Raw genomic sequence first — 27,052 nt, 5'->3', positions numbered from 1 at the left:
TTTCACAAAAAAATTATAAAGTACATAGTGCAGATATTTTCATTCTCATCTTACACATGAAGGAAGTGAGGATCAGTGAGATTAAGTAAATTGTCTGTTATCTCTTAGCTAATAAACAGTTGAGGTGGGATTTGAGTCAGTTTCTGATTCCAAGTCAAGCAATCTCCATTTAGTATACTATACTGATTCTCTGGTATGCTAGGATAGTTTCTGGAAATGAAAGATGTAAGGAAGTCTATTCTAAAATTAGGTAAGAAGTCAGATACATCAATACCACTGCTAGGTCTATGTCCAAAAGATATCCAAAAAAAAAATGGAAGGATCTACTTGTACAAAATATTAATAGCAGCTCTTTTTTTTTGTGGTGGCTAAGAATTAAAAATCAAAGGGATGTCCACCAATTGGGGAATATTACTATAATGGAATATTTTTTGTTCTATTAAAAATGACAAGCAGGATGATTTCAGACTTAAGTGAACTGATGCATACTGAAGTGAACAGAGCCAGAACATTGTACAAAGTAATACAATATTGTTTGATGGAGAGCTATGAATGACTTAGCTATTCTCAGCAATACAATGATCCAAGACAATCACAAAGGACTAATAATGAAGCACATTATCCTCCTCTAGAGAAAAAACTGATATTATTGAATACAGACTGAAGCATGCTATTTTTCAATATCTTTCCTTCATTTTTTTTTCTTTTCCTCAAGGCTTCTTTCTGCAAAATGAATAATATGGAAAGGTTTTGCCTAATTGCACATTGTAACCTATATCTGATTGCTTGCCATCTCAGGCACAGAGAAGAGAGGGATAGAATTTGGAACTCAAAACTTTAAATAAATGTTATAAAAAAGATTTTAAAAAATTGAACAGTCATACTAAATAATAATTTACTAATGTTTTTTGTGGAAAAGGCCATTATGTAACTATGATATTCATCAATGCCAAAAAATAACACCATGCTTCCTATGGCACATTTACTCTCCTTTATCCCATTATTTTTCTTTATTGAGGAAGACATTTTCCTTTTAATATTGCAGTTGTTTTAAAATATCAAAACCTTCATGATTGAATAATGAAAGCAGTTGCAATTTCAGGGCCTGGTTTACATAAAAGTTAGATAATAACTAATTTTCCTAAATTAACATGCATAGCTGACTATAGGCATAATATTACTTATGTTTTCCAAAGACACAATATAAATATAATATCTGTAAATTAATTATGAAAAATCCATTAATTCTCATGAATTCAATCATTAGATGCAGATAAAAACTTCATCCTAAGGTACAGAAGGAAATTTCAGTTTTAATTGCTGAGTCTCTGTTTGCTTTTGGTAGAATTTAAGAATTGTTTAGATAATGAGAGGTGACATAGGGCTAAAAATGGTCCAATATCCTGTTTCAAAAAGGGGAAGAAGTTGGGTTCATCTCATGAGGGCCAATCATTAGTTTTAATTCTTCACAAGATGCTCAAGCATATGACTTAAAGGACTGTTTCTGAGCCATAGAAATCTAGTGAATTTTTAAAGAGTCAAATATGAGACTTCAAGCTTCCTTCATATTAAGTGTAATCTTCATACTATTGGCTCATCATTCTAGACCCCTGGGTTATTTTTGTCTATTGACTGTTGTCAGCCAACATGTTACTTCTCCCTTCCAGATTCACCTTCAATAAATTTAGAGATCTGTGATTTTATTAGAGAACCTGCCTTATTCAAGGATTAATGGTCTCTGAATTTTCTTTCAACTTGGAAATTTTATAATTCTGATTCTATTGATATCCCCAATAGTATATTGGATTTATTAAGGACATTAGTAAAATTTAAGACATGTTTTCTGTTTTTGAGGAACTAATACTCTAGTTGTAAAACTCTATAATGTATCCAAATCTTTCAGGAAAAAAAAAATTTTGTTTATTGGTGTGTTTGTTTTCTGAAGCCAATCAGATCTCCCCTAATTATCCCTTACCTTTTCTAAGATTGGAGGTCCATGGCTATGGTATTTTCAGACTTCTTTGATATAGTATTCATTTTTGCTGATTTTTGTCCTCATTCTATTTTTCTTTTTCTTAAGAATATGATTTGTAATATGAAATGGCTCTCTAGGAAGGGGAGAAAAGAAATATTGGAAGAAATTCTTGTGATAGAAAAACCAAAGTATACCAATAATTTTTTTTCAAAAAAAATTACATCTAATATTCTTGCTATGATCAACTAATATCTACAAATGAAATTGTACTTAAGTGGATGATAGTATCACCTACAGAGGAAAAGTACAGGCAGGCAATATGTAGATACAATGGAGATGAGTCTTAAACACATAGCCCAAATGACCATGTTGCCAAAGGACAGATTGCTTAACTGGCACACCATATCAAACAGACAAGTTTCTCTTAAACAAGACTTTCACTCTGCTTCCTGGCAAATCTACAAGTTGTAATCATTTTTATAGCAAAAAAAAAAACCTTGTCTTTTAAAATTTTCTTCATTTTTAGAGTTAGCTACATATTTGAGAAAGATGGGAGTAGAAGAAAATGTTTCTGGCTTTTGTTTGGAAAGAACATTGTTAGTGGTTTTGGGCCTCAAAGAGGAAGTATTAAGTTGTTTATGTCCACTCTTAGGAGCAATCTGAGTCTAAGTCTTGAATATAATCCAAACAAACTTTCCCATATTTTATTGACTTGTTGGAGTAGAAAGAAGAAAAAAAAAATAGAAATGACCATACAAGAAAATGAGAAAATGTGGCAATAAGGATAGATCAGAAGTATTTTTGAGTAGTAGCCAGAGCCTAGGTGAGATTATGTAACATAAATTTGTTATGAATGAACCACTTATATTTCTTTTCCCCAGGTGTGCAGCAGAGAAAATTGACTGTAGTGGCTACTAAGGGGTAAGGAAGGACAGAATGAGAACTATGGAAGATCAGAGGCAGGGATTGATTCTATGACAGGAGCAAGTGAAATATTGAAGAGGCTAACTACAAGTTCAAGGCTGGTAAGTAAAACCAGAGTTTTTGTAAAAAAAAATAGAATTTGTATCAGAATCACTGATTCGCAGAATGGATTGTCAAAATACTTAAGACAATAATATCATGAAAAAGAAATTTAGTATACATGAAAGAGTGGGAGAGATAGAAGAGTAGGAGATTGTAATTTCTGAGGTAATTTCAAAGTTCCAAATTTCCAGATTCTGGAAGTGGCACAATTCTGAGAAATGATGTATGGTGAGCTGCTGTATATTTGAAGTGGTGTGGTAACAAGGGTTGAAGAAGTGGAGTCTAAGTAATTAAGAGGATAGGTTGTTAGAGAAGCTTCAACATGAATACTGAAATATCCAAAAACAATCTGCCTATTTAACTATTCTTAGATCTATCTTAATTGGCAAAAGGCATTTCACTGACATCTATTTATTTGGAATAGAAGGCATAATAACTTGCCCTTCCCCTAGTCTGGTATCAAGAAAGTGGGTAGAAACAAATCAGAGAGAGCTAAGATTATTCTGAGTCCTCTGACTGAATTCTATGTGAATAATATTGTGCCTCTTTGATTCTATATGGATTTTCCTTTAAAAAGAATTTGGGTCCACTTCTAGCCCTTAGATTCATCATAAAGCTTGGGATGTAGCGATCATATTGCCCCCAATCTTCAGAAGCTACTGAGAATTAGGCTGTTAATGGTCTGATAAAGAAGAACTGGACATACCATTCTTCATTTCTTTCCAAGATTCTTCACACTCATTCTTTCTTTCTCTCTCTCTCTCTCTCTCTCTCTCTCTCTCTCTCTCTCTCTCTCTCTCTCTCTCTCTTGGTTTGGATCTGATGAGAACCGTGGGTCTTGCTGGAGTAAATATGTAGGAGCTAGGTAAGTTTCCTTCCATTTAGAGTTCCAACTTGGCAGAAAGTCTTGGACTTTTAGATAATGTACTATATTGGTGAATACGTAAAATAACAGAAGTCTAAGCATAGTCACATATTTGGCTGTTAAAACTTCATTTCTATTAATCAATTCACTCTTATTAGGATTGTGAACTTTCTTACAATTCAAAATGATGCTTAAATAAAGATTAAGTGAGATAACATGGAAAGCATTTTGTAAAATTAAAAGTGTTTTAATGGGGCAGCTAAGTGGTACAGTCAATAGAGCTCCGGCCTTGGAGTCAGGAGGACCTGAGTTCAAATCCCACTTCCCACACATGACACTCACTAGCTGTGTGACCCTGGGCAAGTCACTTAACCCTGACTGCCTCACCAAAAATTTTTTTTAAAGTGCTATAAGAATGCTAGCTATATTCTCTTCCCTTGACCCATCCTAGGTAATCATTCAAAGTGGTGAGGTACTTTCACAACCCAGAGAACTCCCCAAAATCATGCAAGTCAAGGGGATCAAATCTCTGGGTCCGCTTCAAGAACATCCATGAAACAATTCAAGCTATCAAGACATGCATATCCAGAAAGCTACCAAGTATTTGAAAGACATTACATTGAAGAAACAATGTGTTCCCTTCCAGCGATATAATGGTGGAGTTGGCAGGTGTGCTCAAGATAAGCTGGCATTAGACAGAGGGTCATTGGCCCAAAAGACTGCTGAATTCTTGCTGCATATGCTTAAAAATTCAGAGAGCAACGCAGAACTGAAGGACTTGAATGTGGATTCTCTTGTTGTTGAGCATATCCAGGTTAACAAGGCTCTCAAAATGTAACAGCGTACTCACAAGACTCATGGTCAAATCAACCCATGCCTGGGTCCTCCTTTCCATACTGAGATGATACATACTGCAAAGGAACACATTGTTCCTAAACTGGAGGAGGAAGTTGCTCAAAAGAAAAAAGATATCACAAAAGAAACAAAAGGTTATGGCACGGGAGTACAAATAAAAGTGAAATGAATACAAAAACAAACAAAAAAAGAATTCTAGCTATAATCATTATTTGATGAAATGTAATTCAGAGGCATGTCTTGGACAAGACTGAAAACCATTGTTATACTTTATATTGTGGGGAGGGATGGGAGTCAAGCTTGGGCAACTTTGGATCTTTCATTCTTGGAAGAAACTATTTCTGAGGCTTTTAAGTCACATTATTAAAAATAACAAACAAAACGCATATTTTGTTTTCTGCCCACCTACACTATAAATCACACTAGACATCAACCTTCCCCATCCCCCTTCTACTAAAATATTCTAGGATCATACTTTTACAGGATGCTAAAATGCTAAGAGATAAGTTAGGATACTAAAACACTAGCCTTGGTAAGAGCTAAGTAATTAAAACCTAATCTAGGAACTAACTGTGAGTAGAGAAAACGGACAGATGTAAGAGAAATTACTGGTGGCAATACTAACAGTGAATGTGCTCGTGCCTTTAGCCATGTGATATGTCATTAGAATTTAAAAGTATGCCTTTAGGAGAAAAAAAGAAAAAAGTGTTAAAATTATTATTTTTATAGAATTATTGGAGGTCAAAACCACTCCGTAAAAATAAATTTCTGCATGTGAGAAGTTAATGATATATGTCATAGATTTTTGTGTACTAAATATCAGAATTTTAAGTTTCTATTCTATGTTATGATACAAACCTATTATATTTCTTTTAATGTATCAATATATTAATACTCAAAACTCAAAAGTGTATGGAGAGGACTTCTGCTTCTGGAAGCCAAGATGGCTGAGTAAAAAGGTAGTAGATCTCACCCTCCCCTATCATCCCAGTGCCTCCTCAAAAATAAGGTAAGCGGCACTACAAAGGGCCCAGGCAGATAAGCACCCTGCATCATTCCTCTGAAAGGAGCTGAAGAAAGCAACCTAGAGTCTTCCTAAAGTCCTAGCCTCACTGATTCCAACCCAACACCAGGTAGGCTGTCAGAACCCTATAGCCTCCAACTGTCAACCAGGAGGAGATCCTGAAGCCCAGGTGGTAGAGCAGGCAAACACCAACACCTGGACCTCTGAGCGCCTCAGTGAGGGTGGGGGGAACTGGTGGAAACCAGCTCAGAAAACCACTAGGTGCCTTGGCACTCTACTGCAAAGGAATCACCCAGTGCATTAGCAGAAATGAAGAAGGAAGCACTGCAAGGGTCCCCAGGCAGATAAGCACCCTGCAGCACCCATCTAAAAGGAGCTGAAGAAAGCCAAAGGAAAGGAAAAGCAGGCAACCTAGAATTGCCTGAAAGTTCCAGCCTAGCTGATTCCAGCCCAACATGAGGTAAGCTGCCAGAAACCTACAGCCTCCAATTGCCAACATAAGAGGCCCCAGCACACAAAGCCAGTGATCAAGACCTAGGCTCCCAACACAAGAAGCTTGGATCAGTGCCTTCTGTTCCCCAGCAGCAGAGCTCAATCTCTTTAAAGGCCAGGGAATAAAGAATACCATGAGTAGAAAGAAATGTACCATAGATTCATATCATGAGAAGAGTAGAGATCAAGACAGAAATTCTGAAGAGGACAACATTGTCAACAAACCCACATCTGCAACATCAAAAGGGAATATGAACTGGTCTGAAGCCCAAAAAGCCTTCTTAGAAGAGCTCAAGAAGGATTTTAAAAGTCTAATGAGAGAGGTAGACGAGTCCTTAAAAAATACAATTGGCCAATTAGAAAAAAAGTACACTGAAGAAAACAAGTCCCTGAAAAACACAATTGGCAAACTGGAAAAAAAAAAGTACAACTGAAGAAAACAAATCCTTAAAATACAATTGGCCAATTGAAGAAGGAAGTACAAAAATTAACAGAAGAAAACAATCTGTTAAAAACTAGAATTGGACAAATGGAAACTAATGACTCTATGAGAGAGCAATCAGTCAAACAGAAACAAAAAAAATGAAAAAAATGGATGAAAACATAAAATACCTCATTGGTAAAACAACCAACCTGGAAAATCAATCCAGGAGAGACAATTTAAAAATCATTGGACTACCTGAAAATCATGATGAAAAAAAGAGCCTGGACAGTATCTTTCAGGAAATCATAAAGGAAAACTGCCCTGAAGTCCTAGAACCAGAAGGCAAAATAACCATAGAAAGAATACACCACTCACCACCTGAAAGAGATCCCAAATTGACAATGCCAAGGAATATAATAGCAAAATTCCAAAATTACCAGATGAAAGAGAAGGTGCTGCAAGCAGCCAGAAAGAAACAATTTAAATATCATGGAACCACAGTCAGGATTACACAGGACCTTGCAGCTTCTACATTAAAAGACCGCAGGCGTGGAACATGATATTCCATAAGGCAAAGGAGCTTGGATTGCAGCCAAGGATCAACTACCCTGCAAAAATGAGCATGATTTTTCAAGGGAGGAGATGAATATTCAATGAAATAGGGGACTTCCAAACCTTCCTCATAAAAAGACCAGAGCTCAACAAAAAATTTGATCTTCAAGTACAAGATTCAAGAAAGACATAAAAAGGTAAATGGGATAGAAAGATACAAAATGTTGTTAATAAGGGCAGACTGTTTACATACCTACAAGGGAAGGTGACACTTGCAACTCTTGAGAATTGTATTGTTATTATACCATGTTAAAGGAGTATACATAAAGGGGGTGGATATTAGTTGACTTTGATGTAATGATAAAAAAAATCTAATTAAGTTGTTAAACGGATGCAAGTAAGTAGATTAGTCTGATCTTAGAAAATGTACTGAGAAAGAAGGAGGCAGACAAGGGTAAATTACATTACAGGAAAAGACACAAAATCGTATTACAGCAGAGGGAAAGAAGGGAGGGGGGTGAGCATTGTTTGAACCTTGCTCTCATCAGATTTGGCTTAAGAACGGAATAACATAATCATTTAGGTATGGAAATCTAACTTGCCCTATGGACAGTAGGAGGGAAAAAGGGAAGGGAGGGAAGAAGCTGTGGGGGTGAAGCAAAAGAGGGGTGAGTGGGATAATAGAAGGGAGGAGAGACTGAAGGAGGTGGTGGTCAAAAGCAAAGTACTGGTGAGGGGAGGAAGGAGGAGAGAAAGAAAAGCATAAACAGGGGGAAAAAAGGATGGAAAAAAAGACACAGATAGTAATCATAACTGTGAAAGTTGAATCACTATCTTTGTTTTTTTCTCTTCTGTTGAGATTTGTTTCCTCTTTCTGATGGTTGCTCCCATTGGTTTTAATGTTTACTTACAACTTCACTAATGTAAAAATATGTTTAATAGGAATATGAATGTATAGCCTATATCAGATTGTGCACCATCTTGGGGAGGGTTGTGGGGAGGAAGGGGGAGAAAAATTTTAAACTCAAAAGCACATGGAAGTGATTGTTGATAAATCAAAATAAACTAATAAAATTTAAAAAATATATACTAATACTCAATATAGTTTCATTATATTAACATAAATTGCAAAATTTATTTTATGAATGGAACCAGTCATTATTGCATAAAAAGGATATAACTATGAACTAGTAGGTTCTTTTTCTCTAGATAAATTAATTCTTAGAATGATTCTAAAAATAGTATATGGGTGAAAGAAGAAGTTATGAGGAAAGGGAAATTTAGGATAAGGCAACCACTTCATGGCATGGATAGGAATATTATGTATATAATTCTGCTTGCAGAATTAAATATCATCCCAACCAATTTCATTTCTCAATAAAGTACCACATATCTGCAGTCTGAAATGTTAGAAATCCACCTGCAACATTAAAATGACACCCTCTTAGGTGGACATAGCATCCTGTTCACAGTTCTGTTCTCATCTTAGACTACTGCTTTTTGTAACATTTCATTTAAAGTGATATTTTTGCAAAACAAATTAACAACAATAGGTCAACTATGTCTGTATAATATTTAATATATAAGACATTTTGTCTTATAATATGTATTTGTCTGACCTAATAGCTTGTATCATAGTAGAAAAACAATTGGTTGCCAAAAAGAAAAAAAAAAAAGATTCTATGCTGCATTTGTTTGACAAATCTACCCTACAACGGTAAACAAACTCATCATAAAAGTGTATGAAGGCACATTATACAATACTCCCAGATACTCCCATGTTAATATAACATAAAATGGAGCTTAACGAAAGACTAAATACACAGTTCAAGAACATGCCTCCCCTGTCTGCATCACTTTATTTTTTGTATTTATTTATTTATTCTATTCTACTTTAGAGGTACACTTTTATTCTCATTCTATTTAATTTATTCTATTTCTGTGACTTACTTCCTCTTGCGAAGCCTTCTAGACTTTGCCTTTTTGAGACTATCATTCTTAAAGAATATAGTCTCTTGCTTCCTGTCATTCTATTACTTATTTTATAAACCTAGGCCTATACCCTTATCACACATATTTGCCTTACATTTTTTTTACTTTTTCCTTGGTTGATCCTGTAACTATCTCAATTTTTTTTCTGTTCCTTTATGCCGTACTATATACCATCTTTTATCAAATTGTAGGTATGTTTGCATGGAAAGAATACATACACTATGTATGTTACAAGGAAATAGTAATATAGTAGGAGGAATACATACTTATCAAATCAGAACCAATCAGTGGACCTTGGCTCTATTTGGAATTCTACTACTAACTTGGTCTGTTATCTTGAGCAAATAATTTACCCTTTCTGACCTTTAGTTTCTTCACATATAAAATGAGGGGCTTGTGTAGTCTTTGTGAATCCCTTATGTTATTCTCTAGTCCCAATTTCAAGAACAATTTTGTCAAGATTATTCAAATCAATGCATTCCTCCAGCATGGTGGTAACTCTCTTTCCCTTTAGCAGCGTCATTGTGTAACTAAACAATTTGAACAAAGGTAAAATGACCATAATTTCTTATTGGACAATAGATAAATAAGAAGAAACATCCAATTATTTCCTTTAACCTGAACTCCTGGCCTACCCTGGTGGTACCCAGTGAAGGAGCACTGACAGGACCATAATTTCATTTAGAAATGAATGTCTCCTCATTTATAAGAAATAAGTTGCCATATTTATCAAAATCTTTAAAGCAACACTTTTTGTGGTAGCAAAGAACTAGAAACAAAGATATACATTTATCAACTGGGTAGTAGCTAAACAAAGAGAGGTACATGAATGTAATGGGATATTTATGTGCTGTAAGAAATTATTAACATGAAAATTATTAATCATTATTAAAATTAATAATATTAAAGAGAAACTTGGAATGATTCACGTGGACTGATACAGAATGAAGCAAATAAGAGACAAGAAACCAATGGACTCATTCGCTGCAACAATATAAATGGAAAGAAGTACAATCACTGATTAAAAGTGAATGTTATAGAATTACAAAGACAAAGCATGGCCCCAAGTACTAGATGTAAGAAGATACCTCCCTTACTCTTTAGTAGAAGCAGAAGGTATACAGGTATGCAACATTGAGTAGTTTTTGCAGACTTTTTCAAGATAATTATTGGTTTTGTTGATTTTTCTCTTTTTCTTCCCTATTTTTTTTTCTTTAAAAATATTCTTTTTCACGTTAAGTTATCTCTCTGGGGGACAAGAAAGTAAGAAATTCTAGATGAAATTTAAGTTTTGCAGAAATAAAGGATATAAATTAAATATATATTTAAAAGAGATGCCTTCTACCCTGAAACATGTAGATATAATCGCATGTGGAAATATAAAAAAGAGGGGTTTTGTGGGAATTCTCTTTTTTAAACTTTTTTTTAGATTTTAGACTTAAATTCTAAAACTTAAATACACAATAAGGAAAAAAAATAATGTTGAAACTTAAATACAAAATTAGGAAAGAAAAGTGTGTCATGTGCACAGCACAATGAAGAGAGGATTCAAAATATATAGCAATAAATTTTCATTTCAAGAAAGACTATATAATAAATACTATGCATTGTGTTGAGAACTGTTCATTTTTTCTTTGCATCCTGATAACTTTTCTTTTATTCTCTATGTGTACTTTTAACTTTGTTTTCACACACCCCCCAAGAAGGCTAGAATTAAGCATGGATATATTTATATATATAGATATATACACATATACATATACACACAAACATGCATATATAGACATATATTTTCGCTAAAAAATTCTACTCCTGATACTGTTTTTTTTATGTTTGTGCATATCTCTTATTTCCTATCCCTCCTGACTCCTCTACTTTACTTCCACACACTATCTTGCCCTCCTATTACTTAACCTACACACTCCCTCCAAGGATCCCTCCTTTATCCTCCTATTCCCATGAATCAAAACACCCTTCTATACCTTCCCCTTTAACCTATTCTCTCACCCTCCCCTGTAGACATCCCTGCCTTATTCTGTCCCCTCTCCCTATCCTTTTAGCACTTTATTTCTTTCTGAATTCAGAGAACTTTCATACTCATATATACACACATATATACACGTATGTATGTATATGTGTGTATATACACACACATATATACACGTATGTATGTATATGTGTGTGTATACACACATATATACATACAAACATACATATATGTATCTACGCATGCATACATACATATATATGCATATGTATGTGTGTATATATATACATATATATGTGCGTGTATATATATATATGCGTGTATATATATATATATGCGTGTATATATATATATATATATATATACATATATATATACATATATATATATATACATATATATATATAATATATATATATATATACATATCTCCCTCTTTAATCCACTCCTTATGAAAGCAGCTTTCCAGAACTAACAGCCCTCAACCCCCATCCAATTCCTCTGTGTTGGTTCTTCCTCTTGTACTTCATTTGCATAAGAAAATTACTCTTTTTATCTGTTCCTAAATAACTTTACTTTTGAAAGTCATATCATACTCAAATCTACCTCGATCTTTCTTATGAACTACCCAATTACTAATAACAATCTTAGACATACATTTTACATTTTTCATACATAAGAGATAAACAGTCTGTCCTTATTGAGCCCCTTGTAATTAGTTTTTGGCATGAATCTTATATTTTTCTTTGCTCTTGTATGTCAAAACTTCTATTCAGTTCAAATTTTTTTAACAAAGTTTTGAAAGTTTAACAATTAATTAAATGTTCATTTTTTTCATTCAGAATTATGCTTAACTTTGCTGAGTACGATTTTTTGAGAAGAACCCCAGTTCTCTTGATCTTCAATATATAGTGTTCCAAGACCTGTGGTCTTTTAGTATTACCACTGCTACATCTCGTGTGATTCTAATTGTGGCACTGGCATATTAAAATTGTTTTTTTTATTTCTTGTTGCTCTTGCTATTTTATTCTTGAGCTGGGGGGTTTGGAATTTGACTATAATATTCCTGTGGGTTTTCATGGGCTCTCTTTCAGGTGGTGATTGGTGGATTTCTATTTCTACTTTCCCTTGTTCTAATGCTTCAGGACAATTTTCTTTAATTATTTCTTGTGTTACTGTATCAATTTTTTTTATCATAGGTTTCAGGTAACATGATTATTCTTATCTTTTCTCTTCATCTGTTTTTCAGATTGGTTGTTTTTCTTATGAGATGTTTCGCATTCTTTTCTATTTTTTTCATTCTCTATATTTCGTTTTATTATTTCCAAATCTCTTATAACTTCACTGGCTCCCCCTTGCACAATTCTGATTTTCAAAGAGTCATTTTCTTCCTTAAGTTTCTAGATCTCCTTTTCTAATTGGTTGGTTTTGTTTAATAATCTTGTTCTTTTTTTTTTTAATTTTTCCTCATTCTCTCCCATTTGATTTTTAAAGTCTTTTTACAGTTCTTTAATGAATCCTTTTTGGGTATGTAACCATTTCATGTTACTCTTTCAGGTAGAAGAGGGTTTTTTTTTTTGCTTCAGTATCCTCCTCTGAAGACAAATCCCAGTCTTCTCTATTCCCATGGTAACTCTTTATGGTTGGATTCTTTCTCCTTCGCCTGTGTATTTTTTTAAATTTGTAGTAGCTTAGTTTTTGTAATGACCTCCAGTCCTGGGGTATGGGGGATTGTACCTCTGGCCTCACATCCTCCTTCAGTTCTCCCCTCTGGTCTGGAACTGAAACCAAAACCTCAAGCTTCCAGAAAGTGCCCATAGTCAATGGCTCCCCTCCCCACTGCTTCTGCACGCAAGGGACAGGTGCTGGTTCCTTCTCACCCTGGGCTGCATCTCCACAGCACAGCTGGGTCTGGCACTCCTTGTCAGCAGAGGCTCCCTCAGTCTTCCCCAGCTGTCACTTCAGTGTCCTGGGGATAAAGGTTCCTGTGGCTGGGGTTGAGGCAGCCTCCCAACCCAGCTAAACCCAGGGCTTGCCTTTTGTTTAAAAGGAACTATCCAGAACTAGCCTAGAAGTGTTTACTTTCCACAGGGACCAAACCTAGCCTGGGATTTTTCTTCAGATGGTATCTAATTGTCCCCGGAGTACCCCTGTTCTGCCCCTACTCCCAAATATTTTCACCACTCTATGTTCACCCTGAGGCACTATTTTACCTTTTTGTGGGGGAAAATCTTGAGAGCTTGGAATTTTCTGACCTACTCTGCCATCTTCCCAGAATTCTCTCTTCACATTGAGGGAATTCTGAGAATGGTTTCTCATTTATCTCAAATCAACTGAGATGGTGTGTCAGGCTCCATATTGTATCACAAACTGGTAGCAAAAAAATAAATAAATAAAGCTTCAAAGTACTCACAAACTACTTTAATTAACCATTTGAGTCAGGATTAAAAAAATTAACAGACTTGTGTATTGAGGTGAATCTGGTAAAATAAAATTTAATAGAGATTTAAGATAAATGAGGTTCAAAAATCACCTTCAGAAGTACAAGATGGTGGAGACAGATAGTATTTCATCTGAAAAAGAAAAAAAATTGGACTGCAATCCCAATTCAAACTCCAGTGTGATTAGAGGTTAATTAAATTCAATTTCACATTAAAAAAAAAAAAACAACTTGCTATGTGCCAGGAGCTGTTTTAGACATTGTGGATAGAAAAACCTACAGAAGCTTACATTCTACTAGGGGGAAATCAAGATGCACATAGAGAAATAAGTATAAAATATTCCTCAATCTATCCATCTCAGTAAAGGCTTAAATAATCTTAGAGATATCCCGGGACACTCAGAGGTTAAATGACTAGATCGGGATCACATAGAGTTTGTTTGTCAGAGATTTGAACTTAGGTCTTCCTCAATCGGAAGTAAGCTCTCTAAAAGACAAACAGACATGTTACATCTCTATATCTATAGCTATTGCTACCTCTCTCTCAAGTGCTGTGTTACAAGTAAAAAAGTCATCTTTCATACTGAAAAAAAAAATCATTTCTGTACATGAGTTATTACTTAAGCACTTGATCTTTTCCAGATGCCTTACTGGGAATTAGTAAAGAAGCCAAGATAAAGGAAGATCAAGCAGTTGATCTAAAGTCAGATCAGAATCAGATCAGAAAATCCATGGAGGAGTTTTTAGCTTTCAAGCATGAGTTCATTTTGCTGAGCTATGTGCAGCCTCTCACCTTGTACTGAATATCACACCAGTGCTGAGTGACTTCAGGTTAGGAACAGTTCCTTTGGCTCTTTCTGCCCAGCAGGCCACGCTAGAGAGATGTGTCACAAAGAACAGAAAGAAGCTGAATTCCTTCATGTACTATGGATACTAAGATCCTGATCCCTTCTCAGCACATTTAATGCTTCTGCTGAACATTTATATAGGATTATAATGGCCAGAAGATCTCTTGCTCTTGCTGAAACATTGACAAGATTTTTTTTTAAACATTGCTACATAAGAGATGATTTCACCTCTGATAAAATGTTGAAGTTATATGCTAATCGTACCCACAACTTAAGGGCATCTAGGCAGCACAATGGATAGAGTGCTGGGTCTGAATCAGAAAGATTCATCTCCGTAAGTTCAAATCAGGCCTCAGACACTTACTAGCTTCACTTAACTCTGTTTGCCTCAGTTTCCTCATCTGTAAAGTGAGGTGGAGAAGGAAATGGCAAACCACCCCAGCATCTTTGCCAGGAAAACCCCAAATGGGGTTAGACATGACAGAAATGTGATTGAACAACACCTACAACTTAACTCAATGTCAACATTTTATTACATTGGTACTTTAATACTTTTAAGTGTCTTAAAAAAGGTCAAGCAAATTAACAACACTGAAGAGGTGATGTTACTACCCAGTATAAGACTATATTAAAAGATTCTATCCAGTTTTATCCTTTCATGTTAAAATACCTAAAACCAATGAGTTATTATAATAACTTTAGAAGCACTTCATTTACAATAATGGGTACTTTTCAATTCTTTCAATCATCATAAAGGATTTGAATAGTTAATATAATTTTCATTGAAAATTGAATGGTATAATTATACTTGTCATAAAGTTTGTCACAGTTTTTCAAACTAACATCAAGGTTGTTCAAGGTCACTATTTTTTCATCTTACATTCTTTTTCATGTATAATCAATATTTTATCGATATATTTTTGATACATTAGTCACTTCCCAATTAACAATCCTTTATAGACCCTTCCTCTGGAAAAAAATGCAAAATCAGCTAACATAATGACTATAACTTAGACAATGTACAAATTTCCACTCTTATGCTTTACTGCTTTATTTCTTAAGAAAAATAAAGAATCTGTTTTAACCTCAGTAATACAAGTGGCCCTGTGGCTATAGAGATAGATCTGGAGAAGGAACACCTGAGTTCAAATATGGAATTAGATATTTAGTAGCTGTATGAAATAATTTCATGTCTGCCTGCCTCAGTTTTCCCATCTGTAATATAGGGGTAATGATAGTACCCAGTTGCTAGGGTTGTTGAGAGGATAAAATGAGATAGTATTTATAAAGTGCTCTGTAAACTTTAAAACACTGTATAGATGCTACCTATTTTTATTGGCTATTAATAAACTAAAACCAACATTGCTTGTTTTATTTTCATTTGAAATATGTTGCATTTAATGTCTGTATTTACATTTTTCGCAATTATTATGCTTATTGTTCTCTTGAGACTACTTTCTTTTCGGCATTGCTTTATGTAAGTTTTTCTATGAGTCTCTGAATTCTTCAAATTTTTCATTCATTTTACTGCTGCTTCTATTTTTGTCATTTTCCCCAACTTCTTCATTTTATTTGTGAAGCCAGTTTCCATAGGGTAAAGTCACTTTACCTGTACAGGATAGTAAATCTGCATCTTCACAGTCTTAAAGTGTTATGCAGGATCCTTGAGAGAAAGTGGATTGAATGTTCAGTCATTTCATTCATGTCCAACTCTTCATGACCCCACTTGCATTTTTATTGGCAGAGATACTGGGATGGTGTACCATTTCCTTCTCCAGCTCATTTTACAGAAGTGGAAACTGAGGCAAACAAGGTTAAGTGACTTGCCTAGTGTCACACCTAGTGGATCTGAGGCCAGATTTGAACTAAGAAAGTTGAGTCTTCCTGACTTTTGGCCCAAAACTCTATCCACTGCACCACCTAGATGCCCAAGGTCAAACTATATATGTATATATATAAAACATATATCAGAAGCAGGATTTGAATCAGATATTCTGGATTCCAAGGCCAGCTTTTTATCTACTATGCCCAGCAACCACTCCTTTTGTTCTTTTCGAGGTACTAATATTTCTTTCTATCCCAATACCATAATTTGTCAAATTATTCCCCAATTCCTATAGCTGGTATATTTTATTTTATTTTTTAATTAATTTATTTTTAGTTTTCAACAATCACTTCCATAAACTTTTGAGTTTTAAATTTTCTCCCCCTGCCTCCCCCATCTTCCTCACCAAGATGGCATGTAATATGATGTAGACTCTACATATACATTCCTATTAAACATTTTTACATTAAGCATGTTGTAAAGAAGAATTAGAAACACAAGAAATAAGAAACAAAACAAAACAGAAGAAAAAAATAGCAAATAGTATGCTTCAGTCTGCATTCAAACTCCATGGTTCTTCCTTTTTTGTTGTTGTTGACAGTTGCAGTTTCATTGTAGTTAATATCATTAACACATTTACTCCAAATCACTTTGCTCTTTAAACAAATTAAAATTTTTTTTAGGGCAAAATACAAGTATGCTTCAAAGGGAAGGGGTACATTTGGGTGCATTTTTATTATCACATGATCACATGACAATATAAGATAACTAGTAACATCAAGGACATCAAGGACACTCTTGTCTTTTGGACTATGTACTAGTACAACTTGAATGAGATCCTTCCTACAAAAGCATAAGTGAAAAGAGCAAAGTTTTACAACACTTTGGAATGAGTATTTTCTACAACCAGAAAATGCAACATCTCTTTCTAATTCATTTCACAAAACCTTAGCAAGTGTTTACATGATCATTTTGGTCTCAATCTGCTTGAGGCGTGACAACTTCGTAATGTCCAATGTGGCCTTCCTGTTTGAGCTGATCTAATAAATCTTCCTCACTTTTTCTACCTACCACCACATTTCTTTCACAGCCCATTCCATGAGATTTGCTCCTAAGACCATACTTCTGGGCAATTTGATGTGTTTGTTTCTGTTCATCATGGGTAAGCTCTGCAGAAAAAGTTAAGTCAGTATGGCTATCTGACCGTGCATGACATCTGATGATCTGTTCAATATGTTTCTTTGGAAGTGGATAGCATTTTCCATCATGAGACTTTTGGAGATGTCTTATATCTTTGTATGGCTGAGAAGAGCTAAGTCTATTAAAGTTAGTCATCATACAATGTGGCTGTTACTGTGTATAATGTTCTCCTGGTTTTGCTCATTTCACTCAACATCAGTCTATACAAGTCTTTCCAGCTTTTTCTGAAGTCTGCCTGCTCATCATTTCTTATAGAACAATAGTTTTCCATTACATTCGTATACCACAACTTGTTCAACCATTCCCCAATTGATGGGCATCCTCTCAATTTCCAATTCTTCACCACCACAGAAAAAGCTGCTATAAATATTTTATACATGTTGGTTCTGTTCCCACTTTTATGATCTCTTTGGGTTAATAGGCCAATAGCCCTAGAAGTGTTACTGCTGGGTCAAAGGGTATGTGCATTTTTATAGCCCTTTGGGAATAGTTCCAAACTGATCTCCAAAAGTATTGAATCAGTTCACAACTCCACCAACAATGCATTAGTGTTCCAATTTTCCCATGTCTTCTCCAACATTTATCATTTTCCTGTTTGTTTTTTTTTTGTTGGCCCATCTGTTATGTGTGATGTGATGTGACACCTCAGAGTTGTTTCAATTTGCATTTCTCTAATCAATAGTGATTTTGAGCATTTTTTCATATGACTATAGATAGCTTTAATTTCTTCATTTGAAAACTGCCTATTCATATCCTTTGACCATTTCCCAATTGGGGAACGACTTAAATTCTTATAAATTTGACTTAGTTCTCTATATATTTTAGAAATGAGACCCTTATCAGAGACACTGGTTGTAAAAAATTCTTTCCCAGTTTTCTGCTTCCCTCCTAATCTTAGTTGCATTGACTTTGTGCAAAAAATTTTCAATTAAATGTAATCTCAATTATTCATCTTGCATTTCATAATGTTTTCTCTATCCTTCTTTGCTCATAAATTTATCTGTTTTCTATAAATCTGACTGGTAAATTATTCCTTGCTCTCCCAGTTTGCTCATAGTATAAGCTTTTATTTCTAAATCATGAACCCAGTTTGACTTTATTTTGGTATATGCTGTAAGATTTTGGTCTATGCCTAGTTTCTGCCACACTTTTTTCCAGTTTTCCCAACAGTTTTTTGTCAAATAGTGAATTCTTATCCCAGAAGCTGGGGCATTTTGGTTTATCAAACAGCAGATTATTATAGTCATTGACTACTATGTCTTGTGTACCTAATCTATTTCACTTCTTAGCCAGTACCAAGTAGTTTTGATCATTGCTGCTTTAAAATACAATTTATGATCTGGAATGGTAAGACCACCTTCCCTAGCATTTCTTTTCATTACTTCTCTTGACATTCTGACTCTTTTGTTCTTTCAAATGAATCTTATTTTTTATAGCTCTATAAAAATATTTTTGCAAGTTTGATGGCACCAAATAAGTAAATTAACTTAGGTAGAATTGTCATTTTTATTGTATTGGCTTGGTCTACCAACGAGCAACTGATGTTTTTTTCCAATTATTTAAATCTGACTTTATTTGTGTCAAAAATGTTTTGTAATTGCATTCATATAGTTCTTGGGTTTGTTTCTGCAGGTAGACTTCTAAATATACAGTAACTTTCTGTGGAATTTCTCTTTCTATCTCTTGCTATCGGGCTTTTTTGACAATATATAGGAATGCTTATGATTTACATAGGTTTATTTTGTATCCTGCAACTTTGCTAGAGTTATTTATTATTTCAAGTAGTTTTTTTTAGTGATTCTCTAAGTATATAATATCACTTGCAAAGAGTGATAGCTTTGTTTCTTCTTTGCTTCTTCTAATACCTTCAATTTCTTTTTCTTCTCTTATTGCTAAAGCTAACATTTCAAGCACAATATTGAACAGTGGTGATAATGGACATCCTTGTTTCACCCCTGATCTTATTGGAAATGCTTCTAGCTTATCCCCATTACATATCATGCTTGCTGAAGGTTTTAGGTTAGTGCTACTTGTCATTTTAAGGAAGACTCCATTTATTCCTATGCACGCTAGTATTTTTAATAGGAATGGGTGTTATATTTTGTCAGAAGTTTTTCTGCATCTATTGAGATGATCATGTGGTTTCTGTTAGTTTTGTTGTTGACATGATCAATTATGCTGATAGTTTTCCTAATATTGAACCAGCCCTGCATTCCTGGTATAAATACTACCTGCTTGTAGTGTATTGTTCTCATGATACTTTGCTGTAACCTATTTGCTAATGTTTTATTTAAATTTTTTGCATCTATATTCATTGGGGAAATTGGTCTATAATTTTCTTTCTCTGTTTTGACTCTTTCCAGTTTAGGTATCAGCACCATATTTGTATTATAAAAAAAAAATTGGTAAGACTCTTTCTTCACCTATTTTCCCAAATAGTCTATATAGTATTGGAATTACTTGTTCTTTAAATGTTTGATAGAATTCATTTGTAAATCCCTCTGGCCCTGGAGATTTTTTCCTAAGTACTTCATTGATGGTTTACTCAATTTCTTTTTCTGAGATGGGGTTATTTACGTATTTTACTTCCTCTTCTGTTTATCTGGGGAATTTATATTTTTGTAAATTTTCATCCATTTAACTAAGATTGTCAAATTTATTGGTATACAATTGGGCAAAATAGTTTCAAATTATTATTTTAATTTCCTCTTCATTGGTGGTGAATTCACCCTTTTCATTTTTAGTACTGGTAATCTGGTTTTCTTCTTTCTTTGTTTTAAGTTAAATTAACTAAAGATTCATCTATTTTATTGGTTAATTCATGTATTTTAAAGGAAAGTGAGTAGATAATATTGGCATTTTGGCATTTTTTCCCAAAATAAACTTCATATTAAAGAAGGCCATGTCATAAAGATTGAAGGTTGCTTTATATTCCTTTGTGGGATAAGAAAATACCATTCTTTATAATATTTCTTACACATATCCTGAAATATATTTTTACTCTTCATTCTTTCCACGTTTTAGTAGTCTGGCACTATTGACCCAATTAAATTCAGAAAAAAGCAAGTCAGTCTTTATCAGAAGGAATTCCATTAAAAATTACATATATACACACATATACATATCTCTCTCTATATGCATAGATAAATATGTATGTATGTATATGTGTGTGTATTTATGATAAGATCATTTGAAAACCCTTCTCATTGTATTGAAAGAGACAATGGAAATTTCATGAAGAAGCAAAAGTTCTTAGGATTATGAGTCAACTAATACTAGCAGGATGTGTTTAGTAATGTCAATAAAGGGAAAGGCCCAAAGAAACTCAAATGACTTTTTAACCAGTACTTATAATCAATCACCCCTGAATATGTGATCTTGGATTTCTAAATATGTACCTTGAAATTTCCAGAACAGACAAGTTCACTTGCTCCTTAAACTTCTCCCCCACTGCTCTAGCTTTCTGTTGCCACAAGAAATAAAAGATGACAGGACTAGTGCCTCTGTTCTTAGCCCCTAACTGAGTGTCTGGTTCTTCTCCTACATCCAGTTTAACCACATTAGAAAACATCTCATTTGCAACAGTATTAACTAAAAAGTTTAAGTGTTGTTTGGATGCTACATTATATTTAATTCTGGAAGAAATATACTACTTCCCCAAATTACATCCAGAATAATTTTGTTTGCTGGCTTCACATTTCATAAATACATGTTTATCTTTCTTGTGCCATCTTTGCCTCTTCCTCATTCTCCTCATTAAGCATCTCATTTACTGATGTCAAAAAAGAATCAAAAAAAAGATTTGTGTAATAAAAGTGCTTTTTAAATATTATTATTATACAGTATAGTGACATTACTAGCATAAAAAGCAATTTCTGTAACCAATCAAGAGAGGAAAGAAGGCCTGTTGAAACTCCAAAGAGATTAAAAAAAAAAAGAAAATCTATTAAGAGTGAAATTATGTTCAATAATTCTTTTATTCTCTCAGTATTGAAGAAAGTTCATTTTTGAGTGAAGATATTTGTAAAAGAAGATGCCATTTGTCAAATAAAAGTTATATTTATAGAATATCTAAAGAAATAGCTAAAAAAGAAATAAGTAAAAATTCAAAAATCCATCAGATCATTTATTTTGTGTTTAGATAAAAACAAATGTTGTAGACAACTTGATTTAAATGTGAAAAAACAAACAAACATACATTGCAGTCTGGACCACATTTGAGTCATGCAGTACAGTGTAAAGAATTTTGGATTCAGAGTGAGAGGAATTGGGTTCAAATACTGCACCCAATACATACTACCACTGTAATGTTGGGCATGTCACTTAATGTGCCAGAACCTCAGGTTCCTGATCAAAAATAAAGAAGTTAGATTACAGTGCTTCTGATGTCTCTTCTAGCTTTAGATCCATAGTTCTTTGATCCTGTGATAACATAACACTTCTTCGGGTTGAGGGTTAGGAAAGTTTATGAACTGAAACTTAGTAGAAAATTTTGTATCCAGGGCAATCAGCACCTTGGGCCTCAAATCATTTGAATAGGTGTTACAAGAGACCACTAGGCACTTCAAAGCTACTGAACTGTGTTGAATAGGGAAATGGGGATGAGTGTGGAACCAGAATGAGGAGAAAATCACCCCAGCTGTAGCTTCCAGAAGAGGAATAGATTAATCTGGCAATTTCTTTTATTCTATCTAATTAGGTGATAATATTAGTTGTTTCTATGCTGCTTAAGAATTAGAAAGGCTGTCTACACATTTAAATTCCACAGTCTTAGGACCAAGCTTTGATGATCTTGGCCTTGTTAACTGTCTTACTGGTGAAGGACATCTAAAAAGCCCAGTGGAGAGACTCACATGCTCCAGTGATGGCTTCTTTTGCCAAACCCTCTTTTTGATTTCAGGAGCAAAATAAAAATTAAATTATTAGGACTGGGAAAGGAAAATGGAGAGAGAGTAGGGAAGTAGCTATAAGAAAGCTCCTTGGACTGAAAAGAAAATTTGACTTTCAAATACAAGACTCAAGAGAAGCATATTAAAAAAAAAAAGTGGTGGGACCAGTTGCCAAGATCTTAGTTTTTCTGATGTTAGGCTTCAAGCCAGCTTTTATGCTCTTCTCTTTCACCCTCAAGAGGCTTTTTAATTCCTCTTCACTTTATGCCATCACAGTGTTATCATCTGCGTATTTGAGATTGTTGATATTTCTTCCAGCAACTTTAATTTTGGTTTTTGATTCATCCAGCCTGGCACTTTGTCTGATGTAGTCTGCATATAAGTTAAATAAATAAGGTGACCAAAAAAATTTTAAAAAGCAGGTACTCTGCTTCTTTTTTTCTGTCTTGTTTAAGAATAAGTCAACACATCTCCAAATGGTTTCAACATAATATTTCTTTCATTTTCATTAACAGTTAAACTCATGCTATTTTATCCCTGATTCTTTACCTTTTTTCTCATCTGCTCTAGGTCCTTAGAGGGAGTTGGGAAAAAGAGTGAGGAAGAAGACAGGAGTTCCAAAGCATTACTGTTGCTGGATAATTCTTTAGTGAACAACAAAGTTATTCCCTCTGAACCATCAAGAAATGGAATAACTCGCTAAGAGGAAATATCATGCTATTTTCTGGGCATATTGCTGAAAGATGAAATGCACATATGATATTAGAGAAAGTGAGCCTCAACATGGAAATGGAATACAAATCAAAACATAAATAGGAAAAATAAAATTGTATTTGAGAAAGGAGAGCAAAATGAAAGGCATAAAATACAAATGGAATAACTAATGCAGCTCTGAGGGATTGAACTCAAGATCGGATTCTTTGGGAAGTGAATGCTTCATCAAAGTTATAAGACAAATCAACGTATTTTAATAAAGTTTGCAGATGCTGTTGTTGTTGTTCTTCTTGTTGCTGTTGGTGGTGGTGGTGATGTGTTTGTGTTTTTCAGTGGATATTGGTTAAGTGTGTTTATATGGCAGATTAAAGTAAAACTCCAATTGTCAGTCACTTATAACTTTGGCAGGACACTTCATTTGAGGCTAAATCTTGGCAGGAGTGTACTCTCTGTCTGAGACTGCAGTCCATGCCAAGTTTGACAAACATCCAGTTCAGCTGGTTTGGAGTAAGATTTGCATGCCAAAGTAAAGAGTTTTTTTTTTTTTTTTGCATCCAACTCAAAAACACTGTTCATTATAAAAAGCAAAAATGAGTAAATGAGTGTTTATTGTCAAGCTCTTTAATTAATGTCAAACAGTCCTCACAGAAGACAGAAATGCAGTGATTCAGCATGCAAAGCAAGAGTCTGAAACACCCAGAGTAGTGATTTCCAGCTTTGCCAGTGGCTCACTGTTTAACCTTGGAAAAGTGACTTAGCCTTTTTGTGTCTCAGCTTATCCATCTGTAAAATTAGGAAATTAATATGAATTTTTAGAGACAGAATAATAATGAAACTGCCAATAGGACAGTTTTTGTGTCTACATCCCTAAACAATCATTCATAATAGCTTCCCTTTTAAGAAAAGGGGAGTTTATAGAAGTGATTCTTTTAATTGGAGCTAATGCATTTCAGCATGGGTAAAGGAATAATTTGCTAAATCATAAGGAGCGGGCAACAAGGAAATCAGGTGCCTGAATCATGAATACACAAAATATACCTAAAGAAGAAGTTAGGTAGTTTGAGAAGCTATTCATTCTTGTGAGTCATTTGGCTATAATATAGCAAATTAGCATTTAAGTTTATCGTTTTATATGTTTCATTATGTTATCTAGCATTCAAGCGGTATGAAAACTTGAATGCAGCTTGCCAAAAATTAATAACTTAACTTATAAGGAATAGTTGAGACATTTGGGGGTTTCAATGATCAGTAAGTTCAATATGAGTCACTAAAGAATATGGCAGCTCAAAAAAGTTAATGTAATTTTGGATGGCAATGAGACATATAGATTTATGAAGAGGTGGGCAGTAGGCTATCAGTTCTCTGAATGACAAGATTATATTTGGAGTAAGGCATTCAATTAGAGATAGCACATTTTAGGAAGGACATTTATCCATTGGAGAACATCCAGAGAAAGGCAATCAGACCAATGAAACACTTTGAGATCATACAATACAATCACTTAAAGGAAACAGAGAAAAGAAAAGGGCTTAGACAAAAGAGGACTTGGGAGAAGGGGGGGGTGTGAAATGTTATAGTTGCCACTCAAATGTTTAAGAGACTAGACTTTTTTTGTTGTTTTTCCCTAGAGTTTTTACCCTCTAAGAACAATTGATGGAAGAAACTGAAAGGCAGATTTTGTTTGTCATATGGAAATAAAAGACCACCACAACATTATGGCTGTCCAACCATTCAATGACCTTCCTCAGAAGGTAGAGGGTTACCTCTCACTGGTGATTTTCAAATACAGGTTGGATGACCGTTTGGTATATTATATAAAAGGTTCTTTTACAGGAAAAGGTGGGGCTTTAAAGGTCCTGAGATCTCCTTCAACTCTGAAATCCTCTGACGCTCTAATATACGCTGTGAGTCTCTCATATAAAATAGTGCAAGAAATTTTTAAAATGTGTCTGTATGTAACCACTAAAGTAATATTTTTTTTTGGTGAATTAGTTGTTTGGGGTCATCTTAACTGGCACAACAAGTTTGATTGTCCATTTTTCAATCTAAATTGGCTTGACACATATTGACACAAGATAAACTAATTTTTGACCAAATATTTTTACATTGTGAATATTGTATTAAACACAAAATTAGTGAATTATGAACTGTATGTGTAAGCTCTATAGTTATGACAGAGAATTAATGTCACAGACTTTTGGTCTGTTTGATTTTTGTTATTCTAAAATACATTCAGGACAAATCTAAAAATATATACATATATACATACATACTATATATAGTTATGTATGTATGAAAATTCTTAATCTGGGGCTGAATCATCATAGTACTCTTCTATCTTCTCCCTAAGAAATACTTTAGTGTGTAACCACTTCGGTCAGCACCCTCTACTCCCTGCCCCTCTCTTTTATCAAATAAAAGAATAGAGATTCAATATGTCCTCCTTGTTTCAATTAGTTACATTTAGCCAGAGGGAAATATAATATTCCTCAGGTCCACACAATTTCTCTGCTATTTTATGAAGTTTTTAGCAGATTAAAATATTATTAATAAAATTATAATAACTCAGAGCCCCTAGTTTGGAAAATTCTAATATTTGGACAGAGGTTTGACTACCTGCCATAATTTAAAATGTATATATTTCTATGTAACTCCTAACTTCCTCCATTCATCTTTTTATTGCTAGAAACTAAGTAAACAATATGACTCTTCCTGATCAAAACCTGGGTTTCTTTATATGAAGCAAAATCAGAATACAGGAAATAGTTTAAATAAAAATAGAAGAGCATATTTCCAAACTGACATGGGAAGACCTTTTAGAACTTCTCTCAGTCCTTGCAAAGGCAATCACAACAAGGAACTTTCAGTTCAATTTCTTCATTCCAAGATACCTGTAGCAATCTAATGGATAAATATAATTTGTCTCCTCTGTTTTGAAGCTTAATCCTTCTCACTCTCTATCACATCACACATTACTCTTCAGCTCATCTAAGAGAGAAAGAGGGAGTATTGGATTTCACCCAAGGGGAAACTCCCCAAAGTCTCTAGTGTAGCAAATTGGGAATAGGAACACAATGGAAAATGCCAGCCCCTTTCATGTCTTCCTAGGTTTTTCTTTTTTTGGTGTTTTTTTTGGGGGGGGTTGGCCTCATTCATCTTTTTTTAAATTGATTTATCTTGAATTATCAACAATCGCTTCCATAAGCTTTTGATTTCTAAATATTTCTCCCCCTCCCTTCCCACCTCCCTCCCCAAGATGGCGCATAATCTGATATAGGCTATACATATACATTCCTATTAAACATATTTTCACATTAGTGATGTTGTAAGTAAGAATTAGAACCAATAGAAGGAACCACCAGAAAGATAAAACAAAACACAACAGAAGAAAAAAAATAGTATGCTTTGATCTGCATTCAAATCCCATAGTTCTTTGTGGATAGCATTTTCCATCATGAGGCCTTTGGAGATGTCTTAGATCCTTGTATTGCTGGGAAGGGTTAAGTTTATCAGTGTTAGTTATCACACAACATGGCTGTTATTGTGTACAACATTCTCCTGGTTCTGCTCACTTCACTCAGCATCAGATCATACAAGTCTTTCCAGGTTTTTCTGAAGTCAGCCTGTTCATCATTTCTTATAGCACAATAGTATTCCATTACATTCATATACCAGAACTTGCTCAGCCATTCCCCAATTGATGGGCATCCTCTCAATTTCCAATTCTTGGCCACCACAAAAAGAGTTGCTATAAATATTGTTGTACATATGGGTCCTTTTCTCATCTCTATGATGTCTCTGGTATACAAGCCTAAAAGTGCTATTACTGAGTCAAAGGGTATACACATTTTTGTAGCCTTTTGGGCATAGTTCCCTCTTGCTGGGCTGAAGGGCACCAGTACAAAAAAGGAGGCATTGCAGCAAGCCAGTGGCAAGCCTTATCT

General features: G+C 34.3%; 1 long non-coding RNA gene across 1 annotated transcript in view; it reads left to right on the top strand.

Moving 5' to 3' along the window:
- LOC110206737 (uncharacterized) overlaps positions 1 to 23,277 on the top strand; it is a 30,689-nt gene extending 7,412 nt beyond the window's left edge. The window contains exons 2-3 of the long non-coding RNA XR_002324006.1: positions 2,857 to 3,000; positions 22,965 to 23,277. This is a non-coding gene — a long non-coding RNA (uncharacterized LOC110206737). The remainder of the gene's footprint in view (positions 1 to 2,856; positions 3,001 to 22,964) is intronic.
- The last annotated feature ends 3,775 nt before the right edge of the window (positions 23,278 to 27,052 follow it).

Source organism: Phascolarctos cinereus, unplaced genomic scaffold (assembly GCF_003287225.1).
Source record: "Phascolarctos cinereus isolate Bilbo 61053 unplaced genomic scaffold, phaCin_HiC Scaffold_5;HRSCAF=322, whole genome shotgun sequence".
NCBI lineage: Eukaryota > Metazoa > Chordata > Mammalia > Diprotodontia > Phascolarctidae > Phascolarctos > Phascolarctos cinereus.
Note: the sequence above shows the minus strand (reverse complement) of the source record. Positions and strands in the feature narration are given on the sequence as shown.